This window comes from Pomacea canaliculata, linkage group LG4 (genome assembly GCF_003073045.1).
Source record: "Pomacea canaliculata isolate SZHN2017 linkage group LG4, ASM307304v1, whole genome shotgun sequence".
NCBI classification, from domain to species: domain Eukaryota; kingdom Metazoa; phylum Mollusca; class Gastropoda; order Architaenioglossa; family Ampullariidae; genus Pomacea; species Pomacea canaliculata.
Genome location: NC_037593.1, coordinates 4814592 through 4827261, shown reverse-complemented (window position 1 = coordinate 4827261; position 12670 = coordinate 4814592). Strand labels below are relative to the sequence as shown.

Here is a 12670-nt window from a genome sequence, read left to right as displayed (position 1 = left end):
ACAAGTCATTGGAGTTGCTGTTGCTCACTGAGACGTGGCTTAGGGAGGCTGGAGATGAATTTGTTATTAGGCAAATCACTCCCGTGGGATATTCGTTCATTCACAATCCCAGGTCTGGAGATAGATGTGGTGGTGGGATTGCTGCTGTATACAAGAAATCCGTGCTTCTGAGGCCTTTGGTGTCAGAAACGTTCAAAACTTTTGAGTCACTCAGTTTTGCCCTCACTCGTGGTTCACTGACGTTTCATGTCTTGCTTCTATATCGCCCTCCTTACTCTAGAAACAACAAAGTGACTAATTCAGCTTTCTGTGAAGAGTTTATTCCCCTGGTCTCCAACCTAGCTGCTGCCAACAAATACTTGTTAATTCTTGGAGATGTGAATCTTCATTTTGATGTGCCATCTGACCCTGACACTAAGAGACTTTGTCAGCTGTTGGATTCCCTTGATCTTGTTCAACATGTCAACTCCCCTACCCACTGTAAGGGTCACACCTTGGACTGGGTTATTGCGAGACCCGGCCATCACACTGTTAGGTCTATTGTTTGTGGAAGACTTGCAACTTTCGGATCATTTTCTTGTGTTGTTTACTACCAGCATGTCAAGGCCTGGCTTACCGAGAAAGACTGTGTACACTAGAAATGTGCGGGGCATGGACTCTGATTCTTTTCGTACTGCACTTCAGCGTTCTGCTCTCCTGGTCTCCCCTCCTGACAATGTGGATGAGCTTGTGGCTCTGTACAACAGCACCCTGACTGCTCTTCTTGACAAGTTTGCGCCTGTGAAAAAGAGGTGCATTACTGAGCGTCCTGATACCGCGTGGTTTACTCCAGAGGTACGCCGAGCCAAGAAGGTCAGACGTCAGGCGAGCGCAAATGGCGCAAGAGTGGACTGGAGGTGGATCGTCAGATTTATCGCCATACAAGGAGCCAGTGTTCAGCCATCATTGTCAAAGCTAGGTCGCGGTATGTTATGAATATTCTAAGTTCTGCAGTTTCTGATTCTCGCAAGATGTTCGCAGTTGTGAATGGTCTCCTGGGTAAAGATGTGACTCAGCCTGTTCTTCCAGAGATGGATGACCAGACCGCTGCCAGTACATTAAGTGCTTACTTTGAAGACAAGATAAAGACCATCATGGACAGCTTCAGTGACTCGGTTGCTACTGTGGAACAAACCAGTGACTTGTTTTGTGGCACGCCCCTCTCTAACTTTCAGCCAGTGACAGAAGATGAACTATTGAAATTAGTTCGGCGTTGTCGCCCAACCACGTCTGTGGATGATCCTATCCCCACTAGTGTTCTTCTCCAGCACCTTGACATTCTACTTCCTGTAATAGTTCGCATAGTCAATGCTAGCCTTTTCTCTGCCTCTGTACCCAGACAATTTAAAACTGCTGTGATCAAGCCTGTCTTAAAGAAGCACAACTTGGACCCTAGCTTGTGTAAAAACTATAGACCTGTGTCGAATTTGCCTTTTGTTTCGAAACTTGTGGAGCGTGTGTTGCTCAGCAGTTGACATTCCACCTGGACCGCTACAGCTTATTGGACAAATTCCAGTCGGCGTACAGACCCAAGCACAGCTGTGAGACAGCCCTTCGGCGTCTTATGAACGATCTTCTGTGCAGTGCGGGTGCAGGGAAAGTGACTCTTGTGGTCCTCCTTGATCTGAGTGCGGCCTTCGATGTCATTGATCACACCACTCTACTCACTCGTCTCCAGATGGAGGTGGGCATTGGTGGTTCCGCCTTGCAGTGGTTCCATTCCTACCTCAGTGATCGCACACAAAAGGTGATGGTCAATCAAGCTTCTTCAGTGACAGTTCCATTGCTGTGCGGTGTCCCGAAGGGCTCTGTTTTGGGCCCGGTTCTATTTTCTATTTACACATCTCAGCTTGGTCCTCTCATTGAGAAGCATAATGTGAACCGTAAGATGTTTGCAGATGACACTGAACTATATCGTTCATTCAGTACAGACAGTGAGTCGGTGCGTGAGGCAGTTTGTGCTGTAGAAGATTGTTGCTTAGAGGTCAAGTCATGGATGCTGAGGAATAAACTCAAGCTTAATGATGAGAAGACAGCGGCGATGCTATGTGGTTCCAAGCTTAGCCTTAGTAAAGTCTCTCTAGACTCCATCCAAGTGGGTCAAGCTAGAATCCCCTCTCCAGCTCCGTACGGAACCTTGGACTCTATGTTGACAATCTTCTCTATGTCTGATCATGTCAGTTCTGTAGTCAAGGCGTGTTATTTCCATATCCGCACACTTGGACGACTCCGACCCAGTCTTAATAAGAAGACTGCAAATGCAGTTGCTGTGTCCCTCATCGGTTCTACATTAGACTATGCCAACAGCTGCCTCTGGGGATTTCAAAGAGCGAGTTGTCGAGCTACAGCGAGTGCAGAATACGGCTGCGAGGATAGTTGCAGGAAAGAAAACAACTGACTATATTACTCCTGTACTTCGTGACCTACATTGGCTTCCTGTGGAGAAGCGAATTGAGCACAAATTGTTAACCTTAACTATGGCTGTCTTCACGACCTTGCGCCTGTCTATCTGCAAGAACTCATTCGCTGTTACCAACCCCAGCGGAACCTTCGTTCAGCAGCACACTTCAGACTTGAACGACCGAGTGTTCAGTCAGGAAATGCTAATAAGAAGACTGCGGGTTTCAGATCCTTCTCCAATGTAGCCCCGCTTTTGTGGAACTCGCTTCCCCTCTCGACCAAGGAGTCTGATAGTATTGGATCTTTCAAGAAAAATCTTAAGACTCACTTGTTTAAACTTTTTTGAAGTTTTCATTTGACCTGCAGTTTGGTGGCTGCTGGGATCACCGCGCATTGAGCGCATCTTTGTGATGCGGATACTAGCGCGCTACAAAACTACATCATCATCATCATCATCATCATCATCATCATCATCAGCTAGTGTCATGGATAATACACTTTTTGGTCGACAGGCACCAACGAGTTCTCGTCAATGGCACTTTTTCCGACTTAACCACCACATGCACCGGCTCACCTCAGGGATGTGTTCTATCCCCGCTTCTGTTTATCCTGTATACTAACAGTTGTCGCAGTAGTCATGAGGGTCATTATCTTGTCAAATTCTCTGATGACATTGCACTGCTGTCTCTCCTTAGCGGGCCGGTGCACACTCACGGTGATGCTTTGGAAGAATTCATTGTTTGGTGCGATGACAACTTTCTAGAACTTAATGTGAGTAAGACGAAGGAGATTGTCTTTGATTTCCGTCGGAATTCTCCACCGTGTCCCGTCTGTGTCATCCATGACAAGGAGGTGGAAATTGTTTCTGCTTTTAAATACCTGGGCACCATCTTCGATAGGCGACTTTGCTGGGATGTCAACACTCAATCTGTCGTGAAGAAGGCTCAACAACGCCTCTTCCTCCTACGGAAGCTGAGGTCTTTCTCTGTCTCCTCCCCAATTTCTTCAGCTTTTTCTACAGATCACATATTGAGAGCGTGCTGTCCTTCTCGTTTCATCTGTTTCTATAAAGTTTATCGGTGAAGGACAAGAGCAGCCTACATCGGTGGTATCCACCTGCTCCAAAGTCGTTGGATCCACCCAGAGTTCTCTTCAGGATCTGTATAACAGGAGGACTCTTACTGAAAGTGTCTGCCATCCTTCGTGATGACAGACATGCTCTGTCGAGTGAACTTGTCCAGCTCCCATCAGGTCGTCGATATAGTGTGCCTGCATGCAGGACAAACCGACTGCGGCTGTCTTTTGTTGCTTCAGCCGTCAGACTTTTGAATGGATTATGACTGTGATGTGCATGCGATCATGTATGACTTTAATCGAGCTGGTATGATTGACTGCAACATGACTGCCTGTGGGTTTAATATATATCATCGAGCTGCAACTGAATTGCCCTCTAGGGATTAATAAAGTATCTTATCTTATCTTATCTTATCTCTTATCTTATTTTTGGTTCTCCTTGTGGTCGGGGAGGAGCAGTCGCGCGAGCGCTGACACGGCTCTGGGTGACGCATTCTTTGACGTCATAGGCAGAATGACGTGTGAGAGGGAAGAACGGAGAGCGACGGTAGGAATGGAGGGCGAAGCCATGTAGTGCTATTTTACTTTGTTTCATTCATTTGTCACTATTTAGTTTCCTGAACGTTAAATGTGCTAATCGTTGGTCGGACCTTTTTGCTGAAAAAGGTGAGAAGAGTGCGGCGAACGTGGTTTACATGCAGATGTTTACACGCGCTCGCAGACACATTTAATCACTCTTCTCAAGAAAACGTTACAAATTGGGGGCTCGTGCCGGGATTTTTCCCATAAATCTATTTTTTTGTAACTTCCGACCAACGTCACATTTACTGTTTACCATCTTCATCTTTTATTTGCTCATTACTCTTTTTCTAGTTATAGGTCAGTCACGGGTTAGTGGCAGTACTTGTAAGTGAATTCGGTCAATAGGGCATTTTAGTGGGACTAAATTTTGCCAGGTAGCTATTGGCGAATTGTTGTGGCTGAACTTTGGTTCACTGAGTAGTGAGAGTGTATCAGATTCAGAAAAAGGGCGAGTACTAGGTGTGGAGTAATTAGCTCACGACTACTTAGTCCAGTGGGGTTGCGGCACATTAGCCTAATAGATTTGAGAGAGGCAATCGTGAGCAACCTGTATATTATCAGGTAGTGATATTAGGGCCAATAGAGTTTATGACCCTCAGTTTCGGTTCTGCGTGAGAACCAGCATTTGTAGCGGAGTGTAGAAGGGTGTACACGTGATACCGCTATTTTTTTTTTTTTTGTTAGTGCAGTTAGCACGTACCAACTTAGCTCAGGAAGCATAGCGTCGCCAACCTCTGATTCTTCCCAAAGTTTTCTCCGGATATAAACAAACATGCCAAGGAGCAGCAGATCTCGAGATAACGTCGACGAGGAAGAATTAGACTCCACGCAAAGACTGAAGGGGAGGCTCTCGGTCTCAAAGGTGGCGAGCTTGTGAACTACATTAAAGAACAGCGTCAGGCCTGGGTGGAAAGGGTACGAGAAGGCGACAACATCCAGCTACGGGAAACTTCAGCGGCGTCGCACAACACAATGCATCCAGCAGCCGTCGACCACAGGAACTCGCTAAAACATGTTCAATATTATTTTTACGACAACGTGTGCAGAGTACCAGCATCATTCTCATCACTCGCACCATTTAGCGTGACGCTGGAAAGTTTTGCCACAAATTCCGCTGGCTGTTTTCTATTGTTACATTTTGTGGTTTCTACACTGAAAACCCGGATTACTCGAATATGTCTTCACTGAAATCTTGCTCGTCACTGATTATGCTAATACGACGAGCGTTGTTTCAATAAATCGTGCAAACAACGTTTAACTTATCAAAGCGCTGGCTAACGTTCAGGTGACTGCTTTGAAGCTTTATTTTCCAGTCATGACTATTACCTATTAGTGGCTGATATTTTTCTGTGTTAGCTGTGGAAGAAACAACACCTTTACGACCTGTACATTTCAAGTGAACTAGATCAGCATCTTGGTCTGGGAACATTTCATCCAGCCGAGCACCGTTAACTGCAGCGAGAGAGCCGCAAGATGTTTTGTCTTTCTTTTGTATTTCTTGTTTGTTAAGAGCTTTGAGATAGCTCACCAATTATTATTATTATTATTATTATTTATTATTATTATTATTATTATTATTATTATATTATTATTATGTACAACCTAGCACCGCTAATTGCACATTTTATATCCAGTTCTGTGCTGTGATCATAAATGTTATAAATGTGAATACTTCTTATCGTTATTTTATTCTTTTTTCATTAAGTTAACAAGTTAAATAAGTTATAAACAAAATAGATGTGGATATTAATGTTGTTTTTGTTGTTGTTGTTTTATTTGTGATGGGCTGGAGGTATGACGTCATAAATTATGACGTCAAAATAAGGGTGACGACAAAAAGGTGACGACAAACGGAGGACGTTAGGAAAAAGATCAGAGGAGGAACAACGGGGCGATCGGGGAAGGAGATCGACGTGTGGCGCAGCCGTGGCGATTGTTCTAGCTGCACAGTAAAAGGGTTGCACCTGTTGACAAGACCTGCTTTTATATTTAATGATGGACGGTCGTCGTCGTTAGAAAAAAAACCCACCACTTGGTCACATATTTTTGTTCGGGTTTTCTTGCCCACCCCAGTTCAAAATCTCGTCATAGTGACTTTTCTCTTGGTACGTACGAAAATGACACGAGGAAATCGATCCCGGAGGTGCATGCGCGACAGGCAACAGGTAATAATTACCTCACGTGCGTGAAGGGGGGAAGCGGCGTGCAGATCGAAATATGAATAGCTATTTACTCATTCAACAAAATGACCGTGACTGTTATGGTAATCTCATATTACTCGTCTCATAACTGTTTGTTATTTATGTCACTGTGACCTCACACAGTATTGTACACAAGTTGTATTAGCAATACTCCAGTGTGAAAGCCCCAATTCACCATTTTAGAGATAACCCGAGGCAGTATCTTCTCATAGGTAAGTCTGTAACAGTGATTAATACGCAAGATTCATACGCATCTATTACTGTGGATTTAAGAACTATGTGAGTGTACTGCTTATTTTTTTGTCTTGACACCTTTTCAATATATATGCACTAAAGATTAGTATATGTATAGTAATAGTATGTAGTCTATTTATATGTATATGTATCGCGACAGTGTGTACATCCCAGGATCAACATCGACTGGGACGATCAGATGAGTCAGACGTCGGAATCGATGTGTTTTTACTATACCGATAACAAAACCGCTGATACAAATTACACTCCTACAAGAAAAAAATATATCTTTATAGACTGGCATTCAATTTGACTTACTTTGGTGCAAGAGTAAACTGTTGTTGACCAGACGTTGTAGGCTAAGCTGCCCATGTAGTCCCTTGCAGAGCGGTGTTCATCTCAAGCATTTGCACGTCACGATTTGATGAACGTCACTTGACCATTCTCAAGTCTTGATGAACCAGAGTTGCACAAACTTCAAGGGACTGATGAAAAAAAAAATCGAGTTCGGGTTAAGGAAGTTCGTCGAAAACAATTTTTTTGTTTTTTTGGCTGTGGATGTTAAATTTTAACCAATTATTTATTTCTTGTCATTCTTTTAAAGACACTCCGGCACCTTGTGGAGACGGAGTCGCGGTTATTGCACACGTGTTTCTATATAGTAAGGAGAACATGGGAACGCAGGGTCGATGAGGGAGGAATACACGATTTTACACTTTCTCATGTATTTTGAAATGGTTTCAACATGCTGACCGGCTTCAAATTATTCAAGTTGTAGAAGTTTTTGTTCGGCCGATTCGAGCTACGTATTGCTTTAATGGGCAACCAACCAACTGATGTTTAAAATTCGAGTTAGGGAGAATTTCGACTAACAGAAGTTCGCTTTACATAAGTTCGACTGCGTTACTTGTCTTAGATTAGATGAAGTAACTCGTTGACGATATGTTTGGTCAGGACGTCACTACAATCGTCTAGCTGTGTCACGATTAACTGAGAAAGATAGAGAGGATAGACAGTAGAAGGAAGGGAGAGATGGAAGAGAAAGAGTAAAAGAAGAAGAATAGAGACAGAAACCTCAGCCAACACAGACTATACAGCTAACATCCCCCCAAATCATTTTAACATAATTGCTATTATGCTAGCTGCATACAAATATTACGTAATAAAGCAATGGCGTATGTCTTAAGACCTTGAAGACGTCATCATATGATGTTGGTTTTTATACTTGATCTCAGGTAAACATCAAAACACAAAACCTTTCAATTTTTGGAAAGGAGAAAACTTGAACTTTGCAATAAATGTAATTAAAATTGCCTACTTTCACTCTGGTAACAGCAATAATTCAACAAAATTCACAGTTTACTATTCTTAGGTCATATGAGCAGAGACACGACCGATGCCCGCCGCGCTTAGGCTAAGAAACATCAAATATTAATCATAAACATACTAAACGTCTCGCACCAACCAGTCGAGGAAGGCTTATTATTTCTCCACCCCTAAATGTTTAAAATTCCACCCCGTGATGCCAACATGTACCTCTAAAACATAATCAAACCTGATGTGTCCGTCTCCGTTTCTTTTTCTCACTTCTAATTCTTGTGTTTCCGCTATTTTCTTTATCATCACGCTTGGCGTAATACATATGTCATAATTATAGTGACGTCAGAGCAATGACATCATAGAAAAAGGGTTGAAGCAAAGGAGATACCTCGTTGGTTGAAGTCAGGAAAGTGGGAGAGGATAGTAAAGAGAATTAATTAATTCAACGACAAACCCAGCAACATTTTTTCTTTATGGCAGGGTATTATTTTAAGATAATAACTCCATAAATATGAGTACATGATTTTAAAGATGTAAGCCTTCAAACAGCGGCATTCTCCGCAGGAAAGCAGCAGAAAATTACTGTCCTGTACTGGAGAGTTCTGCCATGCACAAGTAGTGTTTGTAACAACGAGTGTGGCTCCGTTCAGCAAACGTCTTCGGGTCAAATAAAGAAACATTGCTCGGGTTGTTGTATTCAAGAAGCGATTTTTTGCCCAGAAAATGAAACTGCTGATTTTGAAATGGAGCTCTACAGATTTGAACTTTATTTAGAAGATAAAGGTAAAGTAAAAGTAAAGGTCATCCCCTAACCTTATCATACTGTTAGGGAGTGAGGTGTTAGAAACCTCATTTTTCTCAGAGCCAGCTTTAAGTGAAGCACTTGCATATAGGCTTCCTTCAGTTAGAAGCTTCGACTAAAGCTTAAAATTTTTTTTTAAACATCCAAACCGAATTAATTCGACAGACTGGTAAGTAAATCTTCTCCAGATCAAAATTTAATGGCAACAATCACGGTCATTGCAATCTACGCTGTATTATTACTGACTCTCTAGTACTAAGTGTTTGCATTTGAGTTCATTTTTCGGCGTGTATTATTGTTAATAAAAAACAAAACACATTACAAATATACGTATGTCTAAGATAAACTCCTGTGATGGTTTTATTTAATGGTCAATTTCCTTCATAGCATTTTAATTTATAGTTAACTGACTGCTGATAATGACGTTTTTAAATCATTAAAAATATAACATAATAATTTGATACGTATCAATCGATGTAATCTTATTTCTCCTTCATTTAGATGAAAATTTGTTGTTTACTTACTGATACTCGCACGTGTTCCTGTTGAAGCTTCTCTTCTGCTTGTCTCCGTCAATTCCTGTTTAACTGTGTGGAGCATACACATCAGTGGTTTCCTCACACTGTCAGTTGTCTTCATCATTGTGCTGGATAAGGATACGACTGGTAATGTGTTGGTGACTGCTTCATCACGTTATTTGTTGATCAGAACAGTGTAGAAAGCGTCGATGTTGCAGATGGAGTTTGAATTTTGTTTAAACAGTCAACGGTGGTTGATGCATTCTGTAAAGATACAAGTTTGTGCCCCAACATTAAAAAATGGCCAATCCTGTAGTTATTTACTAAAATACAACAATTTAGTCTTAATGTAGTTTCTTAAAATGATTTAAACAACATTGTTGCGTAACGCTATTGGCTTCAAAGTATAAAGCGATGTATTATGCCTTACTATTGTTGCCAAGTAGCAGCATGAACAAAATGGGAACATAGAGGGACTTTTATTTCAAAATAGATATTTCTAGCCATGATCAGTAAGCATGAAGAGAAGAACTGTTTCATCTATGTATCAAAAATGAACAACATTAATCAGATGGTGACGTAACGCCTAACGGTTTTGGCTTTCATGACAGAGATTCTGGATCATTCTTGTCATGTTGACGGTTTTCTGGAGTATTACTTTTATACTTTTCCTTCTTCATTTTTTAAAAAGCTTTATAAAGAGTACTTTTCAGTGTGTAATGGAGTTTGTTGACAGCTATTTTTTTTTTTTTTTTGGTGGGGTTGGGAATGTCGGCAAAAAATAAAGCACACGTTTTCTTCATTCCTTACCTTCCTGATCAAATCTTTGTTAACTGGGGTTTTCTTCTACTGGCCATGAAAACGTTTTATTCACTAACCAATTTTTGAAAGTTTCTTATTGAACTTTTTAATAGCTTTTAGCAATATCCGAGTGAATAAGATGAGTAGCGTCATTAAAACCTTTAATGCTATCCATCCGGTGAGTAAGATAAATTTTCTCCCAAAAATTATTAGTGTATAAACTATGCTAGTCGTCTTGCTCGTTTCTAGGTTTTTGCATGACAGTACTTGAATAAGATACTGTTCTTCACAGTGTAGGGTGACGTGTCTGATAGTCTGATAATCTACATATTGGAAAAAATATTAAATGAATTTCGTCCTCGGTAAGAATTATGCAGAAAGGACATTGGATTGTAATTCTGATACAAACTACTATTGTCATCGTCACAAGCTGTCCCCGCTTGTTTAAGGTTTTCCTTAATTTGTCGTAATTTGTCATGATGCAGACGACGGTCAGGAAGGCGTAGTCAGGTTCATGGCTATTCACAATTCTTCATACAATTCTTTAGATAAATAAAGACAAAGAAAAAATGGATGGGTTTATGGTCCTAGCTATGACAAAGGTTAGGAAATGTCTGAGTCACTTTTGATTTGTTGCTGACTTGTGTGTCATAAAGGTCAACCTGGACTCAGATTAGTGGCGTTAGCTCTGAGATAATACCAACTCTCATGTGGATGTTCTCATCAGCAATCGGATATTACAGGTACATCCGGACGTTCCCTCAACGTCTTGATAGTAGGACAACAACACTGTGTTGCGTCCAGAATAGACTGTTTTCATCTCTTTAGTTGTTTAACTAAATGGCAGACAGTTTATTTAAAGTTTTCATTAGTCGAGCTGTGATTTTCTGGAGTTTTTTAGATATAAAGAGATGCTTCGTTACATCGTGTTTTGGAGAAAAAAATTCAGGACAGGTGATGTCAGATTACAAACTGAAAGAGAACTCGTGAGGGAGGAAAAGGGGGAGAAGAAAGTTATCATTGCTCATCTTTGCAAATCTCCTGGATTGTCAGTCTAACTCATCGTGAGTTCATCGAGAAGATGAAAGAGGCCTCAATCGTTGTCTAAATAAGTCTTGGCACGAGGCATGTGGCCGGGCAGTGCACGAACTACCTTTTCACTGCGAGCTCTCAAGACTGACTTATTTTACTACCACCATCACCACACCCACATTCCTACCCGTCCCCAACAATGTACCCAAATATTTAGACACGAAAAGCTTTAAAAATAGACCTACATATCTGTCGTAAGCACTGGGGCAGAAGTCCGTAGATTTGGAAAGGGGGATGATTTCTGTCACCGGTTTAACACAACGTCGATACCCCACAAATCACGTCGACATGTACCGCGTGCTATCACACTAAATTGCTTATTAATTAACACTTCTAATTAGCTCGAGCCCCCAAGCACGCATAACCCCAATGGAAAAACGAACTCAAGCAATTTAGTGTATTAAAACAGTGGTTCTCAAAGTGTGGTCCGCGGACCACTTGTGTATAGGTCAGGTGGTCCGCGGCTGCAGTCGTCATATGTCAGCAAAGTGATGTTTAAAGTGAAGCATTCCTCACATTAACATTTTAATTACAAATAACGAGGAAGCTTTATGTCAGCTTATTACTATACTACTGTCACAAACGGACATTTAGTTTTGAATTTTAATTAAACAAATGCGGCAATTTAAACTTGAAATTCATACTACAGAGTGATTTATAGGCCTTGGTGGTCCGCCATATTTTTTACTTAAGTAAAGTGGTCCGCGGTCCGAAATACTTTGAGAACCACTGTATTAAAAGAACGTTATTAATTATCATCAAGAAGATTACTCACTCGTGGCGTTCTTACTCTGGTCTTGCCGTGTGTCACCCCGGCTTCTTTCGTCCCGTTAGATCTGGGCGTTGACTCGACTGCAGAACCTCTCAGGGACCGACGCTCATTCACCAGATTCAACTTTTACTGGTTTCATCAAAAAGCTGCTGGTACTGGAGTACTACGCACTCTCTGAAGTCAATTGCTGAAGTCGACACACTTCTGAGGCAGGGTTGCAGAGAAGAACTTGGACAGCTTTGAGCCGACCTCAGACAACTTTTCTTGACAAGAGCCACACGCCAAAGACTTGAGATGCTGATGTCACTCCCCAGAAATTTTTTAACGACCAAAAAGCGCTGAGCTTGCATTCTAGATCTTTCTGTCGCAACCCGCGTCCCATTCGTCAGTCACGCCACGTGACACACCACAACCAATCACGCCTCACAGCCACAACAAGCCAAGCTAGCATCCGCTCCCGCGTAAACGACGAAACTTCTAGAGAGTAGCCACGTCATATCTAGAGCAAAAACTGATGTGCAAACCCACACCACAGCCCTATCCCCACTCTTTCGTGACAATATCTGATGTACAAATACAAAACTTACAGTTTTATGGCTCTTCCCTATAGACGTGGTTACAGGCCCATTTCTGAAAAAATAAACAACTTAACAGCTGCGGTGTACGTCACAGCGTGGTGTAAACACGACTCAAAATGGCTGTCATTCGTCACACTTGTGTCTTGAGAAAAAAGAGTTCTTTTAATACTATAAAGTCTTTTTCTCTCTTTCTTTCTCACTGTCTCTATCACACACTGTTCATACTTATTTGTACCCAGTCGAGCGATAAAATTCTG

General features: G+C 41.7%; 1 long non-coding RNA gene across 1 annotated transcript; it reads right to left on the bottom strand.

The window, feature by feature from the left end:
- Nucleotides 1-4760: 4760 nt before the first annotated feature.
- LOC112562144 lies at nucleotides 4761-12423 on the bottom strand. The gene is made up of 3 exons (XR_003098796.1): nucleotides 11839-12423; nucleotides 9177-9434; nucleotides 4761-7015 (listed from the first exon to the last, which is right to left on the bottom strand). It is a non-coding gene; the product is annotated as an uncharacterized LOC112562144 (long non-coding RNA).
- Nucleotides 12424-12670: the final 247 nt, after the last annotated feature.